Here is a 23,228-nt window from a genome sequence, read left to right as displayed (position 1 = left end):
CTTTATTCTCGTAATATTACGACTTTTTTCTCGTAAAATTACAACTTTATTCTCGTAATATTACAACTTTATTCTAGCAAAATTACAACTTTATTCTCGTAATATTACGACTTTTTTTTTGTAAAATTACGACTTTATCCTCGTAATATTACAACTTTTTTTCTTGTAAATTTACGACTTTATTCTCGTAATATTACGACTTTTTTCTCGTAAAATTACAACTTTATTCTCGTAATATTACGACTTTTTTCTCATAAAATTACAACTTTTATTCTCGTAATATTACAACTTTATTCTCGTAATATTACGACTTTTTTCTCGTAAAATTACGACTTCATTCTAAAATTCTATTCTATAAATTTACGAGAAAAAAGTCGTAATATTACGAGAAAAAAATGTATGACTTTATTCTCGAAATCTCAGATTTCTTTATTCCTCAATACCCTAATACTCCGTCGTAAATTTGCTGGTTTTATGTAGCTTTTAATTTCTTTATTTCATCTGAAAAATTAAAATAAACCTATTTCCCAGCCTACATTAACACAGCAGCGGTCAGTGACATTATCTAAGAAAAGCGGTGATTGGTTGGATGGGGGAGAGAGCTAACTTGTGATTGGTTGGATGGAAGAGGGAGCTAACGGCTGATTGGTTGATGAGGAAGGGAGCTAACCTGTGATTGGTTGATGAGGAAGGGAGCTAACCTGTGATTGGTTGGATGGTTGGATGGAGCAGCGAGCTAACCGGTGATTGGTTGGCTGGTTGGCTGGGTGACGGAGCTAACGGCTGCCAGTCACTCCCAGTCATCCCAGCGGTGGGTTAGTCTGTCTGAGGCAGAAGAGGAGGACGGAATCATTCATTCCTCTGTCTCTGTGGTTCCCCGGAGAGAAACGTGGAGGATGAAGAAGAAGACAAACTGAGAGGAACGAAAACTAATAATCAAACAAGTCAACTTAAACTGAAAAAGGTTCCTTTCTGTGTCTCAGAGGCGTCGCTCCAGAGAAACCGCTCCGCCAGCAGTTACACGTAAGTAGAGAAAACTCTACTTTTCTACAACAATAGAGACATTATTCATCTATGAAACACGTCTTCTAAGCCACACTTAACGAGACTTTCACTAAAGTGTTAGTTTAGTTGTGTTATTTAGTGTCCTGGAGCTGCTCTAAAGGGGGAAACTCGTGGCATTGAAGCCGAACAGAGTGATGCTCTGCCCGGCTAGATGCTGCTCAGTATGACCCCCTAATATAATATGAGATCCAGGTTCTGACAGTTAAATCCTCCATTATTACAGTTTTAACTCATATATGTGTCTTTAACATCATTAATAATACTGGCCATGCACATGGTGTAACAAACTTGGTTAATATAAGAACTGTTTTTAAGTTGAGAGTCATTAAAATCCCCAAATATTCAATTTAGCAACACTTTTTCACAGTTGAGAAACTTAAACAACAAACCATGTGCATTGTTACGTTGTTTTTAGTTAAAAAGTTTTATTAAAGATGAAAAAAACGCATACATTAAACATTAAAACTCTTATTTAGTCTATAAATGGTGAAACATTTCCATTATAATGTCTCCAAAGCTCAAGATATATAATGATATGTTTAGATTACTATCAACAGGACAATTGTTGTGTTTTTGACTTTAAAAAATCAGTTATCAAAGTAGTGATTAAGTTCTAATCAATTAAACGACTAATCATCAGCTCTGATAATAATCAGCATTTGTATGCAAAATCAAACTTAAAAACCTATTCCCTGTCTTTTATTCATCATTCATTTTATTATATCATGATGACCAAAATCTTCTATCACAATATAGTTAATTTCATATCTTGATAATGATATTTATCACGATATAACAAATAAATAGTATATATATGAAGTCATTTCTTCTTGTAAATGACTAGATTAATCGATTAGTTGTCAACTATTAGATTAATTGCCAACTATTTTGATAATCGATTAATCGGTTCGAGTCATTCTGATTCTGATTCCAGCTTCTTAAATGTGAATATTTTCTGGTTTCTTTTCTCCTCTGACAGTAAACTGAATATCTTTGAGTTGTGGACAAAACAAGACATTTGAGGTCGTCATCTTGGGCTTTGGGATCCACAGTTTTCACCATTATCTGACATTTTATAGACCAAACAACTAATCGATTAATCAATAATGAAAATAATCGTTAGTTGCAGCCCCTAAACGCATATATAAATGGTGAGAAAGGTCCATTATAATGTCTCCAAAGCTCAAGATAATGTTTCCAAAAGCCTTGTTTTGTCTTAAAAAGACAAATATGTTTAGTTTACTATCAAATAAGACAAAGAAAACAACAAATCATCACAATTTAGAAGCTGGAATTAGATATTGTGTCGTATTTTTCTTGAAAAATGACTCAAATTAATCTACTAATCAATTAATTCTCTCAGCGCTCCATACAACCAGCTGATTAGACTGTTGTCAGGCTATTAAATAAGCGTTATCGGAAGCACCATAGATGTGGATGAATAGCTACAACCAAGTTTAATTTTCCACAATATAAAAAGCATCACTGACCCCAAACACCTGATCCTGGATCTGTTCCACATATTGAAGGTCTAAGGTTGCCCTGCTTTTGTGACTTCAAGAGGAAGTGTGTCGGAGGTTTTGACAAAGTGCGGCACAGATTCTTGTCTTGTGTTTCAACAGTAAACCTGAGAACTGGTCCCACCTGTAGACCAGTGTGTTTGTGTGTGTGTGGAAGAGAAAGGAGTCCTGCAGGCAGAGACCTTTATTTAATATCTTTGGACCACAGAGTCAGGAACATGTGTTATGTGTTTTTGCATAAAGAAAACCCAAACTTTGCTTCTTTCCCCCCAACAAGCTGTGTTTCTTTTTCCACGTGTGATGCTCTTTATTGCAACAGTGTTCATGAGGGATGTTTTGTTCCAAACCTCAGTCACTGATTCACTGTGGTCGGAAAGATCACAGCAATATGAACTGTCTTTTTCCACGTGGAGTTTTCTTTCTCTGCTACTAGATTAACCCTCTGGAGACCCACAATAGACCTGTTTTTAGGGGGGTACAGGGGGTCTTTAGGGGGAGATAGCAGGACAACAGTAAATGTCACATAGAAGTGGTGTACATCATCTGAAAGCTGGGAACCTGAAGATTAATTTGAGATCCACCTGAACACTGTGTCAAGTTGTTCTAGTCAAAATAAATTATGAAAGTGTATAAGGGTTTAGAACATTATGATAGAAGTATATGATGGCTATTCCCATGCTCTATTATGTCTCATAAGTTGTTGCAGCAATTTTTGCGTTGATACCATTTGTTACACAGATTTGATTCTAAATTTAACCATTTTTTACCACTTGAGAATTAATATAAATGATCAATAATCCCTCCAAAATACCACATTAAGACACCAAGACCTTGAGGAACACCATAGAAAAAGCCATGCTGAGATTTCTGCAAGAATTGCATTTTTCGGCAATTGGATGGCGAGCATGTCTGTTATGGAAACTGCTCAGAAACCCCCTTATTGTCAATCTAGCTAGGAAGCCATCCATCTTCTGAATGCTCTAGGTCTCTAGTTTGTGGCTTTAAAGTTTCATGAGGCTGTGATTATCCTAGAGGTCACCATAGGTCATTTTATACAGTGACGTCAAATTTTTCTACAACGAATTGGCTACTATGAGGACTAACATCATCACACATGAATACAGTTGGACTCATTGGATCCACAAGAGTCTCAGCTTTACAGTGATACCCAATTTATGTTATTCCAAGACTGTTTAGGGACCCCAGTATGCAGAAATATAAAAAATATGTCATTTAGAATAGGCGGAAATATCCCATTCTTTCAAAAAAACTTGTGGGTACCCATAGAACCCATTTTCATTCACATATCTTGAGGTCATAGGTCAAGGGACCCCTTTTAAAATGACCATGCAAGTTATTCCTCGCCAAAATTTTGTGTAAGTTTGGAGCGTTATTTAGCCTCCTTGCCAGCAAGCTAGCATGACACCAATGGTTGGTACCAATGGGTTCCTTATGTTTTCTAGTTTCACATATCTTCACTTTAACACTATAGCTTTTATAGTTTTTAATCATAAATTCAACATGTTAAATTGTTCAGCGTATTGTTGTCACTTTATTACCAGCTGCAGCGGTGCAGCCACTGTGTGGTCTCGGTCCTGACTCCATATTCTGTAATTAGCTTGAGCCATTTCTTTGTAATTTGTTCTTTCTTTTAAAGAGCACGCAACTGAGCTTCAGATGTTTAATGACGCTTAGGTCATCACTGAATGGCATTAAAGATGGCGGTTTGTTGTCCGAGGTTGCCAGTGGTTGGAGTGCCAGTGCACGTGGTCCCTCAGGGCTCCGTGTTTGGACCATTAAACAACAAAAAAAAAGCCTTCATTCGTTACGACCCTCCGTTTAAGCCACAAGAAAAGCTAAATAATACATGCGTCTCTGTCTGTTGGCAGCGTGGCAGCGCAGATGCTTTGGAAAACTCTTTTATGTTTGTTTTTTTAACAGAAACTTTCAAAGAAAATATAATATGACCAGCCTCTGTTTCGCCTGGTGCAGATGATGGTGATACTTTCAGTGCACGTTAAAAAACCAAACTGCTATGTCGTTCATGCCGACCACATCATCTGCCCTTCGTGCTTTTCTTGAACTTTGATGGCTTTTGTCATTAATCCAGGATGCTGGCTGCAGTTTATGGGACTGGGTCAGTATATGTCTCCTCCCTTCAGTGGAGGAATTCATTTACATCTCCGTGCATTTGGATCCTAAATAAACACTTTTATGAGCGTAAATTTCCCCGCTGATGGAAATCAGACCTGGGCACTATCAGTGTGAGTTTGAAACTAAAGCCAGAGCCGTGGTGTCGCCATGACCAGAGTGTGAAATCCTCTAATTGAACGGCTGCTCCGGGGTCAGAGGTTAAATCAGATGACTCCGGCCGGCTTGGACCAACATCTGGAATACAGTTTGTTAAAGCCCTGCTGTGGATATCCTCCAGTGTAGATGGTCCCTGATAACGAGGCTGCTTTATATGCCTCGTATTTCCTCAGTTGCACTTGTACATCGAGTTACAATATTCAGCACTTTTTTAGGGTCATAATTCCACCCCCACAGTATTCTTTTATGCGGTTAATAAAACTTTCAACGGGAGAGTCCAGGAAGTGCTCAAATGAAAGCAACACAACACAGAATTTTTTTTATTAAAATACGCGACTTGTTGCCCTAAAGATTGTTTATTTGGCCGTAAAATTGACGTAATGCGAGGAAGGCGGTCTTAAAGATTCAGACAAATCTTAACTGGGTCACATTACGTTATAGGGTTTTCCGTTCCAGGCTTCTAAAAGGAGTGAATTAAAAGCAGCCTTGTGTCCGAGTTTGTTCGGAGATGGTCTGTTAGTGGAAAAACTCTGTGTCACAGTCGGCACAGACAGAGGAGGAGAAGGGCGTCCAACAGGCTTTTGTTCTAGGACATTTTCCACTGTTTTATGTCTGAGGGCGGTCACTTTTAATGAAATCAAGTTTGAACTAATTCAAACTAACGTAATTCAATTGAATTTATTTTAATGCAACATGTGAAGCCAGAAATAACGTAAGCTGCAGAATTGTTACTCTGGGTTGCACGCTAACGTTAATATTATCCTTATCCTAGGCAGGGTGTAATAAAACCACCTACTTAGTCACTAAGGTTTAGAAAAAATGTCACGGTTGGCCTTAAAATAAGTATGTAAACAAAGTAAAAGACGTACAGAAACAACATGATACATAACATAAGGACGGAAAACACGCCACTAACGTAACTTTTAAAACACCGGGTCTCTATCATCGATCTCCTGGTTGAAAGTCGTGTGTTTGTTGGACCCATCCATCTCCCCACCCGCCACTATGAGCGGTCTCTCACTTTTCATTCCACGTCACTAGCTCCGATCGTAGCATATTCATGCAGATGCATTTACATTGCAGTCAGTACAGACTACATAGCGTACAAATGACACACCTAAAAGCAAGAACGGTATTCTTATTGCACGCTTCTTCGTCGTTTAGTCGACTAATCGGTCGGTTTGGTCTTAGTCGACGAAGATTTCTTTAGTCGATTAGTCGTTTTTTAAGCTTTTTTTTCATGCTGAATGACTTCTTTCCAAGAGACTTATGAGCACATCTCTGGTAAACACCAGATTTAAAGTGGTGCTTTTGTGTGATTCTTTGTGGAGAAACTCAGTTTCACAGATCTGTCGGTTAAATCAACTAATCGATTAGTCAACTAAGAAGTTCTTTGTTCGAGGACGGTCCTACAAACTATACGTCACGTCCTTGTGAAACGTGACCAGCAGCGTTTACATGATGAACTTCTGAAACACTGATTTAACTCTCCCAACCCTCCATAGCTCTTTGAATGATAGTAAACTTTAACCCTCTACGTGCCCCCCTCCCCTCCATGCTGCACAGGCCAGTCATGCACACTGATTAGATTAGGCAGCGCTGGAGCTAATCACCCTTCTTCTCTCTCTGACTCTCTCCCCGTCCTCTGGGCCTCCCCGTGGCCCCCGGAGATGAGCCTCTCCTGGGGGGGGGTACATCGACCTCCAGCGGCTCTACAGCCTGCTGTTTACTGGGAACCCAGCAGGGTGGGGTCCTCATAATAACAAAGCCCTCTCCCTTACACTCGTCCCCTCTGTCTATTCAAGGTTGGCCTGTGTGGAGCACAGAAAGAAAGAGACATCCAGAGAATGACTTGTGGAGGGCAGCGAGGGTGGGGGGGCAGGACCCTCCTGTCGGGTGAAATGAGGAGGAAGAATCTGCAGTGTTCCTTTGTGGCGAGCTGGGGGTCAGTCTCAGGGGAATGCACGGCAGACGGACGCTGGTTTTGCAGCTGCATGGCCTCCAGCACTTTATCTGGTCCCAGAGCAGCTGCAGGCTCATTAAACGCTGCTGCTTGTCTGCAGTTTATGTCTCTTTGTCAGCGGCGCATCTCCTGTTTTCCTCCTGTCTTCCTTTAACCGGCTTATGTTGGATCAGACATGTTTGAATATAATATAATCTGGAGCTGGAGTCACTCTGGGATCTCTCAGCTGTATGCTAATCACGAAAGGTTACGACCCGCCACAATAGGCGGTCTGTGTGTAACGTGCGATAAGATGGTATCATATGTTCAGTTTGGCGTAGGTCATGGAACCAGATTACACGAGATTGTACATTGTGCTTGTGTCACAGCTGAACGTCATAGTTTGCTTTCATGTTCCAGTTGGTTTATATAAGAGAAAGAAAACAAAGACTACAAAGAGATGAAGTCTATGAATTTATTACCTATTCAAAGTTTCAAACAACAATTATTTTTATTATCAAATTTGTTTTTCTTCCAATTAACTGAATAGCTTGACATGTTGGGAAAAGTTCTTTAGAGCTGCAACGATTTAATCAATTAATCGATTAGTCAACTATTAAATTAATAACCAACTATTTTGATTAATCGATCAGTAGTTCGGTCTGTAAAATGTCTCAAAATGTCGATCAGTGTTTCCCAAAGCCCAAGATGACGTCCTCAAATGTCTTGTTTTGTCCACAACTCAAAGATATTCAGTTTACTGTCATAGAGGAGTAAAGAAACCAGAAAATATTCACATTTAAGAAGCTGCAATCAGAATCAAAATGACTCATACCGGTTAATAAAATAGATGGCGATTAATCTAATAGTTGAGAACTAATCAATTTATCAATTAATTGTTGCAGATCTAGTCATTTTATATGAAAGAAAATACAAAATAATAGCTAATTCCTGCTTCTAAATTGGGATAATTTGTTTGCTTTCTTTGCCTTATTTGATAGTAAACTAAATATATTTGGCTTTTGGACTGTTGGTCAGACAAAACGAGGCTTTTGGAAACAATATCTTGAAGTTTGGAGACGTAATAATGGAGCTTTCTCACCATAATGGGAGGTTTGTGGGAAATTCTGATCAAGATACTGTAGTTTCATTTTGAATCTAGCTCTAAAAAAAGTCCTCTTGTCATACTGGTCAAGCTATCCAACGGAGTCGTTTCGCTTTCATTCACTTTTACAGTAAATTCTCTGTGTTTGGGTCCTGGTTTCACACCAGCACCATGGAAACCCTATTTTGGTTTGGCCTGGCAGGCGGTCACCGGTCATTACCACCGCTGGTAGCCAGAGAGCTCAGCAGCAGGACCAACGGCTATAACGCTCTCTCTGTCTCTCTCTGCATCCTGCCTTGGTAGACTTAGTTTTAATAGAGGTGACTCATGCTAAATATAAAGCAGGTCACTGGTTTGACCTAATCCTGCTCACATTACTAACTGTATTCACAGTAGTTGACCGTTTGCCCCCGTTAGTAACGGTTTCCTGTCAGGCTTTCCCTTCTCCTTCTCCCACAGCATGACGTTTTTGTTAATGTTGATTTACCGCATGAATTTATTAGTAATTTCAGAGAAAATGGGTCCTTGATTGCAGACAAAAGCAGGTTCTGTCATTTCAAGCCGGCAAACATTGGTTTTGCCCGGTGAAATGAGCTAATGGGCTTTCTTTAACCTATAACTCTACATACAAATGTAGGTTGGTTAGTTAATGAAACGCTCCTTGGTCCTGGAAGTAAAGCACTTACTTTTGTATGCCGTTAGCTAGTTAGCAGGAAATGCTAACGTAAAATCTTTTGGGGGTTTAGCCTAGGCTAAATCTTTTGAGGGTTTAGCTTGAAACTTTTGGGGGTTTAGATTAAAACTTTTGGGGGTTTAGTGTTAAACTTTTGGGGGTTTAGCGTAAAACTTTTGGGGGTTTAGTGTTAAACTTTTGGGGGTTTAGCGTAAAACTTTTGGGGGTTTAGTGTTAAACTTTTGGGGGTTTAGCGTTAAACTTTTGGGGGTTTAGCGTTAAACTTTTGGGGGTTTAGTGTTAAACTTTTGGGGGTTTAGTGTTAAACTTTTGGGGGTTTAGCGTAAAACTTTTGGGGGTTTAGTGTTAAACTTTTGGGGGTTTAGCGTAAAACTTTTGGGGGTTTAGTGTTAAACTTTTGGGGGTTTAGTTTAAAACTTTTGGGAGTTTAAAACTTTTGGGGGTTTAGTGTAAAACTTTTGGGGGTTTAGTGTAAAACTTTTGGGGGTTTAGTGTTAAACTTTTGGGGGTTTAGTTTAAAACTTTTGGGGGTTTAGTGTTAAACTTTTGGGGGTTTAGCGTAAAACTTTTGGGGGTTTAGTGTTAAACTTTTGGGGGTTTAGCGTTAAACTTTTGGGGGTTTAGCGTTAAACTTTTGGGGGTTTAGTGTTAAACTTTTGGGGGTTTAGTGTTAAACTTTTGGGGGTTTAGCGTAAAACTTTTGGGGGTTTAGTGTTAAACTTTTGGGGGTTTAGCGTTAAACTTTTGGGGGTTTAGTGTTAAACTTTTGGGGGTTTAGTGTTAAACTTTTGGGGGTTTAGCGTTAAACTTTTGGGGGTTTAGTGTTAAACTTTTGGGGGTTTAGCGTAAAACTTTTGGGGGTTTAGTGTTAAACTTTTGGGGGTTTAGTTTAAAACTTTTGGGAGTTTAAAACTTTTGGGGGTTTAGTGTAAAACTTTTGGGGGTTTAGTGTAAAACTTTTGGGGGTTTAGTGTTAAACTTTTGGGGGTTTAGTTTAAAACTTTTGGGGGTTTAGTGTAAAACTTTTGGGGGTTTAGCGTAAACCCTTTGAGGGTTTAGTGTAAACCTTTTTGTGTTAAATTTAGTATAAAACCATGGGAGCTTCTGACTGAACGTCTCCACTAATCTTCACTAGATCTGCCTAATGGTCTGTGCAGCTGTGAATTGATATGTAGTGTGCGGGCTCTCCAGGTGAGGGTGACCACTTCTCTAGACTGGGATAATGTTACAGCACCTGTGGGACCACACAGTCACAAGCACCAACAAATGCTAACCTGTCTTCAGATTCCCCCCCCCCAATGTCTCATCGGTAAATGAAGATATTCAGTCAGGTTTGATTCTTTAAACAAGATTAAACAATACACCCCAAAGCTGCAGCCATTCTAACAAGCTGATATGAACAGGCCTAATTGAATTTAACCGGTATTTGCCAGGCTAGTTTTCCAGCCACAGGCTTGTCAACAGATGCATCCTGTTTGATTCAATCTCAGGTATGATCCGCACCGACATGGCTCCGGTTAAATAAACACAGTTTCAGGTTCAGCTCAGAGTCAACTCTCCCTCCTGCGTTGAACTCTTTTACTGTCTGAATTTTGCCAGAAAAGCATCTTTGCATCAATATTTCACTGCAGTTGTGATGCTCCTGTTTCATACTGTATGTCTTTCTAAGTAATATGAATGTATAAAACTTTTGCAGGTTTAGCGTAAATCTTTTGGGGGTTTAGCGTAAAACATTTTGGGGGTTTAGGGTAAAACTTGGGGGTTTAGCATAAAACTTGGGGGTTTAGCGTAAATCTCTTTGGGGGTTTAGTGTAAAACTTGGGGGTTTAGGGTAAAACCTTTGGGGGTTTAGCATAAAACTTGGGGGTTTAGGGTAAAACTTTGGGGGTTTAGTGTAAAACTTTGGGGGTTTAGTGTAAAACTTGGGGGTTTAGGGTAAAACTTTGGGGGTTTAGTGTAAAACTTTGGGGGTTTAGGGTAAAACTTTGGGGGTTTAGTGTAAAACTTTGTGGGTTTAGTGTAAAACTTGGGGGTTTAGTGTAAAACTTGGGGGTTTAGGGTAAAACTTTGGGGGTTTAGTGTAAAACTTGGGGATTTAGTGTAAAACTTGGGGGGTTAGCTTAAATCTTTCGGGGGGTTAGCGTAAATCTTTTGCAGGTTTAGTGTAAATCTTTTGGGGGTTTAGTGTAAGTCATATATCATCATATTACGGTTGCCTAACGGTCTCTGTTTGGTTGACCTTTTGCTCTGACTGGTCCTAAGCCTTCATAAAATGTGCATACTTGCAGAGAATGAGGCATTTCTTTGTTTGCTGTTGTCATTTGGGTCGGCCCTCAGCAGCTAAGTGGTGTTTGCACATCTGAAGACGGCGGGGAGGATCACGCTGCGTGGAGAAGGGAGAGTAAACACAGTGAATCACAGAGGGCAGTAATAACAGTGTAAGGAGACAGAGAGCAGGCGTAAAGGGAAAACAAGTTTCAGAGAGGAAAAAGAGAAAGGAGAGCAAAGGTTAGAGAATAAATGACAGAGAGAGAAAGAGAAGGTAAAGCTTTTGTTTCACAATTAACTGGAGCGTCTCTAGGTCAGACATCCATGATCCATCTCCCAGGGGCCGGCGTCTGGAGCTGCCTTTGTACCCTCTTCCTCCCCTCCTCCTTCTCCTTCTTCTTCTTCAATCCTTCCCTTCCCTTTGACATTCCCGCTGCCCCAGAGGTCATTCACTCTGAGGGGAACTACTTTTCTAAAAGCTTCCAGTAATTTGCGTTGGAGATTTATTTAGTATATTATGGTCCCATTTAGAGTCAAATAGACAATAAAGCAGGGGATGCTTCAGGGCGTGGCTACCTTGTGATTGACAGGCCGCTACCACGGGGTCATGACTAGAAGGTAACATGCAAACTGCGAAACTCTCGCAAGATGGTTGAGGTTAGTCATTGACATTGAATGATTACGGTTAGGATAGGTCGTTGGGCACCGAGTCTCGCAAGAGTTTTTTGCAAGTTCGGTTGTACTTAGCTCCACCCTCTCGTGTCACTTCTGGTTGCAAAAAAACAAGATGGCGATGGCCAAAATGACAAACTCAAGGCTTCAAAACCGTAGTCCACAAACCAATGTATGACGTCACAATGACTATGTCCACTTTGTCTGTGGTTAAGACAACTGCCCGTGACTTTATGTGTGACTGTCTTATTTTGTGTTTTAGTTTGGCTGATCACACAATACAGGTGTTCATTAGGGGTGCGCCGACCCAACGTTTTTTCTCCCGATACCAATTATCAAAACCTCAAGCTCTCTTTTTCCCAAATTTAAACACCTGCAGTTAGTTTAAGCCAACAAAACCACTCATGGTTGGGCTTAATACAAGTACGTAAACTAAGTAAATACGTACAGAAACAAGGTAACATAAGTACGTAAAACTGATCTCAAACACCACTAAAAATCACGTGAAAAACGTAACACCAGTCTCCTGTGTTTGTTGGACCCATCCACCTAACCCACTCACCCTCCACAAGCAGTCTTAGCAAGAAAGGTGTTCTTATTGCACGCTAAATTCCTTGCGAATTATCGTGGCATTCATACACCTTTTCGTGCGAATGGGCTGCACTTTTCAATGCTGTGAACAACACAAAACATATTCTGTTTACCTCTATTGTATTGTGGTGGAGGCAGTAATCTCAGGGATGTTTATATTTGTGTTTTGGGTGAACAGACCTTTTAAAAAGAACATCTGAAAATGCAGTGTGTGGACGCCTAAACAGCATTTTAAGTGTCAACGTAGCTCAATTCGGGCAGTTTAATGGCCGGCGTGCACTTCCCAGATGATGTAAACACTTATCCTCTTCTCAGGCTGGTTAGACACATTATAGCAGCCGTTATGGCCGTTAGATTCCTGGAGGCCAACAGCCTGTGACACTGAGTGGGACTCTTTATCACTGTGGGTTCAGAGGCTAGACAGGAAAGATGATGCCTCTAAAGGACAATTATAGACATGATAACACAATTTGGCGAGGCTGCAGCACATAATGCAGTCCTGAAAGGCGGGTAATGAGTGTGTGTGTGTATGTGCATGTGTGTGTGAACTCACGTGAAACCCCTTTGCCCATTATGTCTGTCATCATGTCTGGTAGAAACCTGGCTCTTATCCAATCCAGAGAAATTACCCTCCTCTCCACATTAAAGAGCACTTAATACACCTGTCTGTTATCATACAGAGATGACTTCACCACATCTGAACAAAGAAAACAAAATAAAGGTTATCTCTTCTTCCTCTTTGATTCCATATCTTGTTTTATAATCTTAAAAGCAGTTTATCTCTAATATGATTTATAAACCAGCCTCGCTGAATGATGCAGCTGCAGCCATCTGTTGTGTTCAACGTTGAGCTAACAGACTAATCACTGCGAGGTGATGTCATCTCTGTGTTCTGTGTGCTGCGTGCGGTCTGTGGTTTACAGGTAACACACACACACATGTATGTACGTATATGCATGCATGTAGACACACACATATGAGAGGAAATTGGATAGAGTGTGGATAATCATTGCATTAGTGCAGAGGGTGTAATCAGCGTACGCCGGAGGGAGTAAAACACACCTTGTGTTTTCACTTTACGGGCCGAGTGCTTTTGTAACGGCTTGTGCTGCAGTGTTAAGTGTTTCTGTGTGGAGGTGGAAAGGGGTGTGTGCTTGTGTCAAAGGGAATTAAAGCGCTGACTGAGGAGATGGAGCTGGACGTTAGTGGGGTGATGTCATCGAGAAAGGGCCGTAATGTCACTGAGGATCGATTTTTATGTACAGATAATTATATTAAAGGGTGGGTCCATTATTCTTGTTTAGTTTTTTAGGTTTTTATTTCATTCTGCAGCTTCCCAGTGGTGTTCCCTATGTATGCACATCCAAACAGTTATATTTTGGTCAAAGTACGTACGTTTTAGTGTCAAAATGCTATTGCATCAATTGGTTCGTTTGGCTATGTATATTTTTTTATTTATATATTGCTCTCTCTCTCTCTCGCTGCTGGGTTAGACTTTGTGCAACTGGGTTAGACTTTGTGCTACTGGGTTAGACTTTGTGCAACTGGGTTAGACTTTGTGCTACTGGGTTAGACTTTGTGCTACTGGGTTAGACTTTGTGCAACTGGGTTAGACTTTGTGCTACTGGGTTAGACTTTGTGCAACTGGGTTAGACTTTGTGCTACTGGGTTAGACTTTGTGCAACTGGGTTAGACTTTGTGCTACTGGGTTAGACTTTGTGCTACTGGGTTAGACTTTGTGCTACTGGGTTAGACTTTGTGCTACTGGGTTAGACTTTGTGCTACTGGGTTAGACTTTGTGCAACTGGGTTAGACTTTGTGCTGCTGGGTTAGACTTTCTGCTACTGGGTTAGACTTTGTGCTACTGGGTTAGACTTTGTGCAACTGGGTTAGACTTTGTGCTACTGGGTTAGACTTTGTGCTGCTGGGTTAGACTTTGTGCTACTGGGTTAGACTTTGTGCTGCTGGGTTAGACTTTGTGCTACTGGGTTAGACTTTGTGCTACTGGGTTAGACTTTCTGCTACTGGGTTAGACTTTGTGCTACTGGGTTAGACTTTGTGCTACTGGGTTAGACTTTGTGCTACTGGGTTAGACTTTCTGCTACTGGGTTAGACTTTGTGCTGCTGGGTTAGACTTTGTGCTACTGGGTTAGACTTTGTGCAACTGGGTTAGACTTTGTGCTACTGGGTTAGACTTTGTGCTACTGGGTTAGACTTTGTGCAACTGGGTTAGACTTTGTGCTGCTGGGTTAGACTTTCTGCTACTGGGTTAGACTTTGTGCTACTGGGTTAGACTTTGTGCAACTGGGTTAGACTTTGTGCTACTGGGTTAGACTTTGTGCTGCTGGGTTAGACTTTGTGCTACTGGGTTAGACTTTCTGCTACTGGGTTAGACTTTGTGCTACTGGGTTAGACTTTGTGCTACTGGGTTAGACTTTGTGCTACTGGGTTAGACTTTCTGCTACTGGGTTAGACTTTGTGCTGCTGGGTTAGACTTTGTGCTGCTGGGTTAGACTTTGTGCTACTGGGTTAGACTTTGTGCAACTGGGTTAGACTTTGTGCTACTGGGTTAGACTTTGTGCTACTGGGTTAGACTTTGTGCTACTGGGTTAGACTTTGTGCAACTGGGTTAGACTTTGTGCTGCTGGGTTAGACTTTCTGCTACTGGGTTAGACTTTGTGCTACTGGGTTAGCCTTCACTCTTTGGCTCAGTGGGTGTGTGCTCATGAACAAAATAACTTCTGGACTTCACTGTCGGTCCATTTGTTTGTGTTTTCTTCAATCTATTTCATTACGAGCTGTTGTTTGTCTCTTGTTTTGTCTGTTGTTTACACGGCTAATAGGCTTTTAAAAATGTCGGTTTCCAGTGCTGCATTGTCTCTTGTGTTCCTTATTCTTGCGGTGTGGACACAATAAAAATGGGGGTTCTTAGAACAATGAAAAAGATCCTCCAGTCCTAAAACGCCTATGAGTATAGCGTTTAAAGAAAAATGTAAGTGGACATAAACCGTCTTTATGAGGCTCATCATGGCTGTGGAACAGCATTGTTTCTGCCTCCCGTCAACAGGCCGAGCTCGCATCCAAACCCAAAGCGGAAGCTGCCCAGGCTCCAGAAACACGACGTTTTTTTCCTCCCGTCTTTGAAGAGCTCCTGGCAAGGCTTTCAAAGCCCCTCTGTCTCAGCGCTGGCTCCTAAAATAATGTGTGGTAAATGTAATACAGCTGCCCAGCTGAGCGGGAAACAGACAATGCTTATTATTCTCAAGAACAATAATTGCTTCTTTTTAATGTCGCACCATTTTTTTTTGTACATTGCATACATTTTAGATGACAAAGTAAAGCATCATTATCAGCTGCCACTTGTGTTTTGATTTAAAAGGACTGAAAAATATTGTGCTAAATATTGTGAGACTGAAAAATATTGTCCCACATGTACAGTGTGATACTGAATCCACTGCGCTGCCACTGAGCGGTTTCTGTGGTGCTGATGCAGCAACAGTTTCCTAGTCCTGCAAAAATGTTCCAGTCACACACACACACAAACACACGCACACACACACACACACACTGGCTGCAGAGCACAATGATGAAGTCATTGTAAGTCTGTTTTGTATTGTAAGAATAGACAGCAGCTGTAATGCCCATTCAGTTCCAGTCTTAAGATATAACCCAGTTTACACTCAACAATATGTATTGTGTTTCTAACAGATGTTCCCACACAAAGTTTATGACTTATAAAAATACAGTTTTTGCTGTTCACACACACTTTAGATAAACATGTTTGGTGCACTAACATCTGTCTTTGTGCCTGATATCTGTCTCTATTTGCAAAGCTTCAGCGCTCCAAAATGGCTTGTTTGAACACTTTGCAGAAGCAGATTAGTGTTGGAGAGAGAATGGGTCCTCCTGGATACCGGCTGCTTTCTAACACCTGTGTTGTGTATGTTAGCCTGAGGGAGCTCCTGAACTGGTTATTTTAATGAGAATGCTCTCTGTTTAGCCTCACATGCCTCTCATTACTGCCCAGAGAGTGAAGACAAGAAGAGAGGATTGAATGTTAAACAGATGCAGACGGCAACGGAGGATGCAATATTAGTGCTGTGATGTGTCACACAGCCTCATTAAAGTCAACCTTTGATTTAGATTAAAACAGCAGTCTTTGCTCGTGCATGTGTGCAGCTACCGAAACACTTAAAGGTCTAAATAGTCTGACATTTTGGGAAAGTAGTTTAAATGAGTTTCTTGCTGAGAGTTTGATTAGAAGACCAATACCACTCTCATATATGTTGATAATGAAGCAGCTGCACCGCCCTGCACGCTCATATGATATATCCGGTTCTGCCAGCTTCCTGCTAGCTGTATGCAGCTGTAATAATGGATATATTGGGTGTAATTAATCACTTTTATGATCTCATAATACACCCATGCGCTGTATGCTGTAAGCCTGTATCGTGGTGGATGTGTTAACGTCTCTGTTCCCAAACAACCGGCTATCGGCCAGTAGTTAGTAGCGCTAGTAGCATGACATCAACAGAATTGAATGGAGTTGTAGGCTATTTATTTACACGCAGGACAAAAGCAAAATTAAATAGTTATAATAGTATGTATATTTATAATATTTTTATTGTTCAACACAGGACATTTCAGTAGAGACATTAAAATGATGACAATAGAATAGAAATGATTTTGTTATACTTTTGTACGGCACTTTGTAGGCGGACGTTTTACTGATGTCCGGTAGTCGCTTTCAGTCCAAAATGCGGAAGCGTAGCTCTGCTGCTGGGAGCTGATGTTGCAATGGAACGAACAATTGGCTTTCACTTTATACTATACGTTTGCTAATTGCTTCATATTTAACAGACAGACATGAGAGTGGTATCGATCTTCTCATCTAACTATCGGAAAGAAAGCGTGTCTACCAAATGTTCCATTAAATGTTGACAATCCACATACTTCCTTTCAGCTCCCCTGTTCCCTGAGAGCCCTTAAATACTATAAGAAAGACCCTTTTGTGGTGGTCCTGGCTGCAGTGAACATCCCCCCCATTCCCCACATAATAACCTGCCCCCCGGCTGTGGAGGGTTCAACAGCTCAGCTCCGAACATCCAGTGTCTTAACTAAGAGGTGTTCACAACTTGAATGCATGTTGGGGCATTTGTTGGCATCACTTTCACAGATGGATTGTAACACGTTGGGGAAATCAAGTGTGTGTCCACTTCTGTAGGAGAAAATATTGTGGCCTACAATTATTGTATTATTCTTCATTCACAAGTTACAGCTATGATGTTCTTCCCCTTATCTCTGTTACTCTCTGAATTATCTGTGAAATTGAGGTTCCTGTTTTCATCCCCCACTTCATCAGATCAGTGTGAGAAGAAAGGGAGTCAGGTGTGTAAACTGGCTGTAAAAAGATGCATCTAAAACAAAATGACTTACAAACAAACCAAATCACAGCCGTCAGTGTCAGGTCTTATAGATTTCTTTATCTTCAAGCTGAATGAATGAAAAAATACAGATTTAATTCAGTGATTTAGAGACCTGCTGTTTGGTTGGTATGCTGTTTATTAGTGTAGTGATTCTGTGGGAGTATCCGTGTATTGTTTCAAGCTTATTCCAGAGTTTTTGTGCTTGTTTTTCCACTGTTCATAAACCCGGTGCCAGTGTTGATTATACCTTATTTGATTATGTTATATTTCCTTATCAGAGTATCACTTTACATAAAGAGAAAGTCGGGTTCAGAATGACGTCAGTGTTTGAATGGTGGCTGTTTCATGTAGGTGTGAGGAGTGTCTTGTTGCTGTGTGTGTATGTATGTATATATATATATATATATATATATATATATATATATATATATATATATATATATATTGGGGCGGTCAATCGATTAAAATATGTATTTGCCAGTTTTTTATCTGTTCAAAATGTACCTTAAAAGGAAATTTGTCAAGTATTTAATACTCTTATCAACATGGGAGTGGACAAATATGCTGCTTTATGCAAATGTATGTATATATTTACTATTGGAAAGCATTAACAACACAAAACAATGACAGATATTGATCCAGAAACCCTCACAGGTACTGCATTTAGCATAAAACAATATGCTCAAATCATAACATGGCAAACTGCAGCCCAACAGGCAACAACAGCTGTCAGTGTGCTGACTTGACTATGACTTGCCCCAAACTGCATGTGATTATCATAAAGTGGGCATGTCTGTAAAGGGGAGACTCGTGGGTACCCATAGAACCCATTTACATTCACATATCTGGAGGTCAGAGGTCAAGGGACCCCTTTGAAAATGGCCTCGACAGTTTTTCCTCACCAAAATAGTGCACCCTAAGGCCACTGATAAAGTACATAAAGTACTGATTAAGTGCATTGTCACAGGAACAATGTCCTTCATTGCCACTCTTCTATCTGCACAAACCTCCACCTTAAGCTTCCTTTGGAGACGAACAGCCTCCGGTTATCACCATCTAATCTGCTCCGGTCATCCTACCGTAGCGATGTAATGCACTGTTAGCGGAAACCTCTGCAATCCTGTTAATGTCGTGACTATTGACCCGAGCTGAGTGCTGCTCACTCTCTGGACCGTAACCATTAAAAAGCTTCAACAGGGCCGAGAAAAAGGGGAAGAGAGTTGACCATTAGTTAATTATCTACAGCCTGACGTATGTGTTCCATTAGTATATAGAGAAAACATATTCTAGACACCTACAAAAATCAATATCAGTTGAAGTGTACGCTATATTTAGAATATTTTCATCACTTTACCTCGCCGTTAGACCGCCCTTACCGGCCGGGAACTGAAGCCGTTGTATCCATCTATGCTCTCGCTAAAGCCACCAGACTCCATTGAAAAAAACAGTAATTTTAACTCGCAGAACACGGGAGTTGCTGGTCTACCGCTGCTTTGATCGGTTAGTTTGTTTGTGTTATTGTGTGACTTTGGTGAATCAGAATTAACCCTTTAAAACACCAAAGTCACACAAAAACACCTACAAACTAACCGATAGGGCTCTCGTGCTGGTACTCCTGTCTATTTCTCCAAACTGGGAGCGTGCTGACTGTCATACACTGACTATGGATAAGTAGGTCATACAACCCCACTACAAAACACCCGAACTATCCCTTTAAAGTTAGTTAACTACCAGTTGGAGTCATGTTTTAAAATCTGTGTTGATTTCAGAGTTAAAGTTAGGATGTGGGATAATGTTTTGTGGTATTTTATAACACCTTTCACACAGGGCTCATGACTTTATCCCTCTTAGTGACTTGGCTGGATTATACAATCCACACACACAATGTGTTTTGTTGTGCTAAAACATTATGCAACGTTTCCACAGGGTACCACGTCACGTCAAATGAGGGATGCAGACGTCAGCGTCTCTTTTTTTTTATGAACACGTGAAACAGTTTAAAAGTTTTTCTCCAGGTGCAGTCGCTCCTCTGTCTCAGGTTTAGATGGAAAATACCAACGAGCAAGGAGACGAGAAAAAGATGCTCATTTAAGAGCCGACTGTGACTGAACTGTTGCTCTCTGGAGGTGGGATGGTTTTGTGATTTGGACTCACGGTTGCATTCTTCTCTTCTGTCTCTACAGGTTGTGAGGAGTCGAGAGGGGACTCTTACATCATTTGGATTTAACTGAAGAATTCGTCCACACGAGAGGTTTGTGTTGTTTTTGTTTACGGTGTATTTGCCCTTTAATTGCATCTAAACTCTTTAGTCCACTGTGACTCCAGTGTCGAGCTTTTCCTCAGTAGATCCTTTGTAGTTGTGTAGACAAACAAAACAAACAGAAACAGGGTTTCCTGCTTTTTTTGTTATGATATTATTGGGGTTCCTGTCACCTGTCTGTTACTGGTGGAAACACAAGCTGTTCCCATGGCCCCTATTGTTCCGGCCAGGTGTTGTCTGACATCGCTGCTTTAAAGTCAGCTTCTTACTGTGAGCAACTACTTCCTACACGAACACAAAGTCATCTGGGAAAGTTACGTGTATCATATGAAACTACAAAACCTAATGAATCCATTGGTACCAGCCATGTCATACTAGCGTGTCATTAAGGAGGCTAAATAACGCTCCAAACTTGCGCTAAATTTTGGCGAGGAAAAACTGACATGGCCATTTTCAAAGGGGTTCCTTGACCTCTGACCTCCAGATATGTGCATGTAAATGGGTTCTATGGGTACCCACGAGTCTCCCCTTGACATACATGCCCACTTTATGATAATGAGATAAAACATGTGCGATTAATCCCGATTAACTATTTTAATCGATTGACAGCCCTAATATGCAACCATGAAATTTGTATATAACATTAAGACAAGGGTTTCTGGTACCTTAAAAACAAAGTAATGTAAATTTTCAGCCTCTTGTCTCATCACAGGTTGTATTAAAGAGTATTAAAGAGTCATTTTTCCATCCTGGATTAATTTATTTGGCTCTATTTAAAGGTAAAATTCACAAAAAAATCAAAGTTTTGAGTAAATTCTATTGCAACATACACTGTTATTAGCTAAAACTGTACAATAAATCCTACCTTCACAAAGGTTATTATAAGATAAACTGTTTAAGAGAGGTTTTAATTTAAGGCCATTTTAGAGGTGTTATACTGAGAGGTGTTTCTAATAAACTGGCAACTGATCTTATATATTTTCTACTTAACTACCATGTGAATCATCTTGCTCCTCATGTTTTAAATCATCTGCGTCTGTAACCTTTAGTTAACTGAAGGTGAAGCTTCAAGTTCATGCTGTATTTTCATTGTCTGCTTCGCTGACTCTTGAAATCTGGCCGGTATATTTATCTGGATGAAGTAGGAAGTCGGGGGTGTTGGAGGGGTTTTGGACGGAGGAGGCATGTTTTTCCAATATAGAGGAAAACAACGGAGCGAGAGATAATGAGCAGGGACCACCTGTGAAGGTCATTTCAAAGTGGAAACCCCCCCGTTAAGATAATAAACAGAATAATCGTTTGTCACTTTGCTCCTAAAATAGGGAGACGTCCCGTCAGCGGCTCACTTCCTGTTATCTCGCACTTGTTTTTGACTGGACGTCCTTTGTCTTCATGCTCTGTATCAATGGGAACAGGCTGAGGGTTCATCTTTGAATTATGTTCAAACTTATTTCTTATCAGGAAGATTTTTTTAATGATTTTGAAATCAATTTTTAATACCAGAATTGAAATATTTGCTTTATTTGAGTCTATGTGGAGGAAGAATGAAGTTACCGCTTTTATTGTGGTAGTCTGAGTAACGTGACGTCATGATTCAACTTTTTCCCAATGTCTAGTGTTAAAAAAGTTAACAAAAATTGCAATAAATCACAATACATATTGAATCGGCACCAAAGTATCGTGATATTAATGAATCAGGAGATAGGCGTATCGTCCCAGCTCTATTATCCATGTATTTTGGAAAGGATAGTTTTTATACATCCTGCCATGTCAGCTCTAAATCAGACAGATTTCTTCATGTTTTGGAACAATCTGACAGTTTTTATTATAAGAAAAAGCGTGACTCTTTGACACTCATCTCTTTGTCTGCAAGTGAAAGCACCTACTGGTCTCGTGTTACTCCCCTGAAACCGGTCTGACAATAGCAACACGCTTCCCCTCCGTTTTGTCTCCTTTTCACTCGCCCTCTCCCCTCATTTGTCTCCATCCCTCGCCTCCTCGCCTCCCACACATGCCGTTAACGATGATTTGCCAGGAGCCTGCAAGCGGGGATGATATCACCTGATACTTTTATTATCTGAAACTGGAGAGAGTCCGGTGCCAGCGCTCCTCGGCAGTGCTTACTTTTGTTTTTGAGGAAGGTATCGGGTTAAGCTTGGAGTGCCCACAACAGCTACAGCTCTGCCCCCCCGGGGGGGCGTTTGGATAAAGCAGCCAGCGAGGTCTCAGTTTGCAGGGGAGTTTGTCTCAGAGCCACAGGGAAGTTAGGATTAAACTGCACTCATCCCAAGCACAAAACACAGTGGGAACAATGCTGGCGAAGAGGGCCAAATACCATCCACCCAGCTCAGCAGAGGGACTGGTTTCCTGAGAGTCTGGCCTGGAAAACAAAAGCACGGGGGATTTGAAGTGGAAGGACTTTTCTTCTGCGACCCCGACCCCCCTGTGTTTATGGTCCCCGGGGCGGTTTGCAGGGCGAAGGTTGGGCTGGAAATGGTTAAGCATAATGGAGACAGTGTTAGGCCTGAAGGCCCCCAGACTCTCTAACATTGGGAAACAGAAAGGGGCTCCTCGGGGTTCCTCGGGGCTCCCCGGTCCATCAGCCGTCAGAGGAAATAGTTGTGAAGAATGTAGCCCCATATTTCTTAAAGGGATATTTCACCTTGTTGAATATTTTAGCACTTACTTTGTGTTCTTTAAAAATATTTTTGTTAGAATTGTTGAATTCTCATTACATCCCGACCGCAATCAATAAATGCTCGGACGAAAAAAAGAAAACAAATCCAGTGTCTGTGGCTGTCACCGACTCTAAGAAGCCCGTCCAATCATTTCATCCGTGACGTCACCCATTGGTTTGTGGACTGCTGTTTTGAGGCCTCGAGTCCGGCATTTTGGCTGTCGCCATCTTATTTTTTTGCAACCAGAAGATGCTCTATAACAAAGATGACGCATTACAAGCTCCGCCAATGGTTTGAAATGATTTACACTTCCTGTCTCGTGGTTGGCTGGGCGTGGTCATGGCATCCCCCCTCCTTGTTTGGAAGTGTTGTGAATGTTGTGTGGATGGATGAAAACAGATTGGATTATATTTGCATAATGTATTTATATTTTCTTTTGCCAACATTAGATATTTACACAGCTAACAGACATATTTAGCGTTACGAAAGTTAGTTAGCTAGGGCGTTAGCTAGGGCGTTAGCAAACATTAGTTGCCAGATCTTTGCGAGAGTGTGTTGCTGAGACAGAGGAACGTCTCAAACAAAGTTAATTTTCTACTGATTTGTCCGTCTGAAAAATGTTATTTTACTGTCAAAAACATTCGGAAGATATGTGGCTTGTGGAAAATAGGTCCAATATTTACTTTGGTGACTATGG

General features: G+C 40.8%; 1 protein-coding gene across 1 annotated transcript in view; it reads left to right on the top strand.

Moving 5' to 3' along the window:
* Positions 1 to 776: 776 nt before the first annotated feature.
* The window catches only part of lhfpl2a (LHFPL tetraspan subfamily member 2a), a 46,776-nt gene continuing 24,324 nt past the window's right edge, over positions 777 to 23,228 (top strand). Inside the window, exons 1-2 of the mRNA XM_074617557.1 lie at positions 777 to 1,023; positions 19,777 to 19,844. The gene's annotated coding sequence lies outside the window, so the exon portion shown is untranslated. The remainder of the gene's footprint in view (positions 1,024 to 19,776; positions 19,845 to 23,228) is intronic.

The sequence above is a fragment of the Sebastes fasciatus genome, chromosome 19 (assembly GCF_043250625.1).
Source record: "Sebastes fasciatus isolate fSebFas1 chromosome 19, fSebFas1.pri, whole genome shotgun sequence".
NCBI classification, from domain to species: domain Eukaryota; kingdom Metazoa; phylum Chordata; class Actinopteri; order Perciformes; family Sebastidae; genus Sebastes; species Sebastes fasciatus.
Note: the sequence above shows the minus strand (reverse complement) of the source record. Positions and strands in the feature narration are given on the sequence as shown.